Source organism: Hypanus sabinus, unplaced genomic scaffold, assembly GCF_030144855.1.
Source record: "Hypanus sabinus isolate sHypSab1 unplaced genomic scaffold, sHypSab1.hap1 scaffold_466, whole genome shotgun sequence".
NCBI classification, from domain to species: Eukaryota; Metazoa; Chordata; class Chondrichthyes; order Myliobatiformes; family Dasyatidae; genus Hypanus; species Hypanus sabinus.
In genome coordinates this window covers 130,450-136,251 of record NW_026781337.1, presented here as the reverse complement: position 1 = coordinate 136,251, position 5,802 = coordinate 130,450, and the positions used below count along the sequence as shown (strand labels likewise).

Genomic DNA, 5,802 nt, shown 5'->3' with positions numbered 1-5,802 from the left:
TCTCCAATCATTTCTTAAACGTTGACCTCGGAGACTCAATTACCACTTGCGTTGGCAGCACTGTCTACACTCTGTCGACCCTCTGAGTGAAGACTTTTCCCCTCATGATCCCCTTAAACATTTCACATTTCACCCTTCACCCATGATCTCGAGTTGTATTCTCGCCCAACATCAGTAGAGAAAGCCCGCTTGCATTTACACTCGCTATACGCCTCATAATGTTGTATACCTCTATCAAATCTCCCCTCAGTCTTCTACCCGCTCGGGAATAAAGTGCTGACATATGTAATCTTTCCTTTTTAATTCAAAACATTCAGTTCCGGCAATAGTCGTGTAATTTTTCTCTTCATTTTTTCAATCTTATTTGCATCTTTCCTGCAGGTAGTTGAGCTCAACAGCTCACAATATTCCAATTCGGGCCCCAACAAAGCCGTAAACCGTAACAACGTAACTTCCGCACTCCTGTAATCCATTCTTTGGTCCGGGAAGGCCAATGTGCGAAAAGCTTTACCATGTCTACCTTCGCCGCAACTTTCATTGAATTATGGACCTGTATTCCCAGATTCGTTTGTTCTATCGTCCTCCTCAGTGCCCTATTTCTCATTGTGTCGGACCAGCCAGGGTCCAGGACTGTGCGTGTTAAGTCCGATCTGACAATTTTCAACCCGTTTTTCCAGCTGGTCCAGATCCCGCTTTATGCTCCGGTACTCTTCCCCCGCTGTCCACTACACCTGTAATGCTGTTATCATCGGCAAATTTGCTGATCCATTTAACGACATTATTATCCAGATAGGGATATGGATGACAAGGAACAAGGGGCACAGCAACGATCCCTGGGATACTCCACTCATTACAGGTCCTCAGTCAGAGAGACAATCATCTATTACCACACTCTAGCTTCCCCAACGTATCCAATGGCGAATCCAATTTACTTCCTCATTGTGAAAGCCAAACGACTGAAACATCCCGAGCATCCTCCCGTACGGAACCTTGCAAATTCCTTGCCGAAGATCCTGTAAACGGCATCCACAGCTTTGCCTTCAACACCATTCCAGATTACTACCTGTAAAGCTCTGTGAGATTGGTTAGACATGATCTACTGCGCACTGGTCCATATTGTCTATCGCTAATGTTCCTGTTCCTGCTCGGGAGCTGGTGAAAGATTTTCGATGGGGAGAAAGATCGGAGTCGGGTGTTTTGTGCCGGTAGAAAGCGGGAGGGGGATAGACGGGAGAGAGATGAGGTGCTAGGTGATGCATTTTGTAGGCTCCAGTAAGAGCGGGATGTCTACATTATTGATAAGGCTTTAGGAATGTTGAGATTTGTTTATAAATCATAAGATCCACGATGGTACTGGCGATACACGCGACGTATTACTGACAGATCGCAAAATGTCTCGATGTATTTCTGCCGAACCACTGTGGCCGCAATATGAAGCTCCTAATTTCCCTTTAAGAAACGTACATTTGAACTGTATAAATTAATCGGCAGTTTAACGAGCTGCTGAAAGACCAGGTGGACTTGACTCTCAGGAATGCAGGTGCGGCACCTTTCAGCGATCAGCGAAGGTCGGACATTACCATTGCAGGGAAAGGGGTCGGTTCGGAAGACTTCAAGCCAGACTAAATCGACGGGCGATGAAGAATCCCCTGCCCGGCATCTTCTTAGCCAAAGGCCAATGACTTGAAAACAGCGCAACATTGCGGTTTCGGAGGGAGATGAGGGGCTGCTGTCCTCTCTGTTTCATGGAGACATGGCTCAGTTCGGTGGACCAGCCGGAAGGATTCTCGATTCACCGTTCGGAGATAAGAGGGTATTGTGGTGCTGGGGGTGGGGGCGGTGGAACAGCGGTGTTGTTTCATGATTAACTCTACATGCTCTCCATATATAGCGGTCTTGCCGCACTCTTGTTCGCCCAATCACAACATCCAATGATTGAGTTCTGTCGGTGCTGCTTACCGAGAGGTTCTCCTCATTGATCCGGACGGCACTTCACATCCCGCCAGAGCAGATGTTAAGCAAGCAAACCATGTACTGAGTGTCGCGACCAGCAAAGAAGGAACTGCCTACCCTGAGGACTTTCAAATCATTGCGGAGGTTTCTATCAGGCTTGTTTAAAGAAATATAAGCTAATTTGTCACCAGCACATCATCCTCAGTACCAGGGGCTCCCGCACACTCAACCACGGTTAGAGCACGATCAAAAAGCCCAGCATTCCATCCCCAGACCATATTTCGTGCATTCTGAACGTCTGGGTTTCTTTCTTCTACCTCCACCCAGGCGGAGGGTAAGGAACAAGACACCAGATGTATCGGCAACAATGCCACGGGAATCGGAGGGCAGAGTACTGAATTGCTTCGAGGCGACAGACAGAAACAAAAACGAACCAGGGCTCATAAGAGAATCTGAATGTTACCATCTTTATAAAGACACTGGAGAACGAGTGTTTCCCACTGATTCATTCAGAGTCCAGAGTGTTTCTTAAACTGAAGCATTGGGTGAGCACGCGGTCTGCAAAGTGCTGAGCAGTAGATTCGTGACAATATTTATCACGTTTATTCATTATTATTCATCTTTAGGTTTTGTTTCATATTTTGCTGGTTTTGTAGTAGTCTACTGTTGTAGTCAAAACTTTACCAGCCTCCCTGGTGGTCTAGTGGTTAGGATTCGGCGCTCTCACCGCCGCGGCCCGGGTTCGATTCCCGGTCAGGGAATTAAGATATTGCCTGTTTATTTAATGTGCTTATTTTAAATTATTTTGTGTATTAACTTGCTTCCACAACAAGCCGATTCCTGTCTATGCTTACCTGCATCCGCCTGATTCAGCACCATAAAACCACAAAATATACGAGCAGAACATGGCATTGAGAAAAATATCGCAGTCTCAATAAAGATGGAAATAACTGTGCGAGGTCTTACAGACAATAACTTGCAATCGATACAATGTAGGTTTGATCTTCTTCACTCCTCACTGCAACTCAATCCACTCAGAGATGCTGTCTCTCTGTAGAAGCGGGTGACCATACATTTCCCACATTGGACTCTGGTCCTACTCACTCAGTTTGCCGACATCACCTTGACTCATCTGCACGGGGTCATCACTGCTCAAATCTCAGTGAGTATTGTCAGGTCCAGTCGGGTTTATTGCCGTGTGCACAGGGACGGTGAGGGACAGGTACAATGAAACACTTGCAGCATCATTGCAGGCTCGAAAAGACAGACAGTACGCAAAACATATATTGTACAATTCTGTATCATTAACAAAAGATGGATATCAATCTTGTGCCAGTTTCAGCCTTGGAAATGATTCCTCAGGCAAACTGATGATATAGATTGCGAACTATTATATCCACGGGAGAGCATCCAGGCCCAACAAAGGTCTGTGTATTCCTTTTCTTTAAACAGACAGACAACAGAAAGAAGGGAAGTGTCTAGTTCTTTTCAGCCAGCCCTGGCATTCAATAAGATCAGGCTGGCCGAGACTTTTTCTCAATCCTCCCTCCCCCCCATACAGCAGTTGCCGGTCAAAAGTCGGCCGGTCACCTCCACCAAATCTTCTACCGTCTCCCCAGGTGAGAGGAGATAAACTTCTGTCGCCCGCCTTTATTTCAACGCCCTGACAGCGCCCCAGGCTTCGATCAGAAACATATTGATAATAATGTTATATAATGGGACATTGTACTGAGTTTTGCTCGGTATTGACGGGATTTTGTGGATGCAGAAGCAGTCAGAGTCTGTGGGAGGGAACAACACTTGGTGAAACCCTTTCCGCAACTGGATAACACGTTGGATTGACATCTGCATACACGAATGGGAGCTAGGTAGGTTGCACGTCATTTGACGAGATTTGTTGATATCGGACAATTACACCGCTCAGTGACAATTGGCGAGGGTGATTTTGACGGAAGGTCAGCGAACCGATTTGTCTATGGCAATAGGCGGTGTCGTTCGCTGTACAAAAGAGCAATGGGGAGTCTGTACAATGAGGGATATGAAACCGGCGAAAGCTTTTCACGTTCAGAGACCGTGCTGCCCACTTCAGTAAAAGGATGAAGTCCACTTCTTTACGCTGACCCTGAAATATCCGTTCTCTGCATTTGATTCTTTTAGTTTTACAAGTCGGTAAAGCTGCAAACTACAAAGCGTTTATGCTGCCCAGAGGGGGATTGGTCAGAGTCGTAATAGAAATGAAAGTTGCACAATGAGTGTAAAAATCTATAAATCTGACGGCTGGTACGTAGTTGTCAAATGAACACAGACAGCAGCCAGGGTGTTAAATTTTTATTGGCAGTGAGGTTTCTATTCCCTGGCGCTGCAGTTTGAGCGCTGCAAACAGGTTTCGAACATGACGCGAAAAATCCCCATTGGATTTCAAGTCCAACGCCTTAACCACTCGGCCATCGCAGCTCCATTAATGTTCATTGCACCCACCGTAGCACTACAACTGAAGTGATGGTTGTATTTATTTTCGGTAATGGAAAAGGTGATTCATCATTCCAATACAAATAGTATAATTCGACAGCTTTAGAGTTTGTTTCAACACAGTTACGTCAGAACGTGAATGTGGAGCGATAACACTGCCGTCAGTATCGTAACTGAATGAGATTTCCATTGTTGGGGATAAAGGTCGGGATCAGAATCAGGTTTATAATGACGGACATATGTCAACATTACATTGTTGCTTATATATTCTACCCCTCCTGAACCGAATTTTAAAATTGCATTTGCCTTCCTTTACCGCTGACTAAACCTGGAAGTAAATATTTAGGGAATATTGCACAAGGTCTCTTTGCACCTCTGATTTCAGAAAACCTTCCCCATTTAGAGACTTTTTTATCCTTTCTTCCAAAGTGCAACACCGTACCGCACGATGATCTATTTGACAAATCTCCTCCCTTTCTCCTCAACTGTCTTTGATCTTCAAACTGCTTGGAATCTTTTGAGTTATCTAACACGTTCAAGTCAGGCTACCTTTCTTTTATTGTCCTTTCTTCAGCCTAACTTCCTTCTTTCAGAGCGGAGTGACAGTCATAATTCTCCAGTCATCAGCATCTATTCTCGAATATCAAGTCACTTTTATTGTCATTTCGACCATAACTGCTGGTACAGTACATAGTGAAAATGAGACTACTTTTTGAGGACCATGGTGTTACATAACACAGTACAAAAAACTGGAGTGAACCACGTAAAAAGCAACAGAGAATAGAACCACACGAGACTACAGACCTACCCAGGACAGCATGAAGTACACAAAACAGTACAGGCATTACAATAAATAATAAACAAGACAATAGGGCAGTAAGGTGTCAGTCCAGGCTCTGTGTATTGAGGAGTCCGATAGCTTGGGGGGAAGAAACTGTTACATCGTCTGGTCGCGAGAGCCCGAATGCTCAAACGGCAGGAGGGAGAAAAGTTTGTAGGAGCGGTGCATGTGGTCCTTCATAATGCTGGTTCCTTTGTGGATGCAGCGTGTAGTATAAATGTCCGTAATGGCGGGAAGAGAGACCCCGATAATCTTCTCAGCTGATTTCATTATCCGCTGCAGGGCCTTGCAATCATTAATGGTTCAGTTTCCGAACCAGGTAGTGATGCAGCTGCTCAGGATGCTCTCAATACAACCCCTGTAGAATGTGATGAGGATGGGGATGTGGTAAATGGACTTTCCTCAGCCTTCGCAGAACGTAGAGACGCTGCTGGGCTTTCTTTGCTATGGAGCTGTTGTATGTAAATAATGATACGTGAAGGAGTGCCTACAGAAACTCTCCAGTTACCACTTTCAGGACCATGGGGTGTAGTCCAACT

General features: G+C 45.4%; 1 non-coding gene across 1 annotated transcript; it reads left to right on the top strand.

Annotated features, from left to right (window-relative positions):
• Window positions 1–2,642: 2,642 nt before the first annotated feature.
• On the top strand, window positions 2,643–2,714 carry trnae-cuc (transfer RNA glutamic acid (anticodon CUC)). Its single transcript has one exon. It is a non-coding gene; the product is annotated as a tRNA-Glu (tRNA).
• The last annotated feature ends 3,088 nt before the right edge of the window (window positions 2,715–5,802 follow it).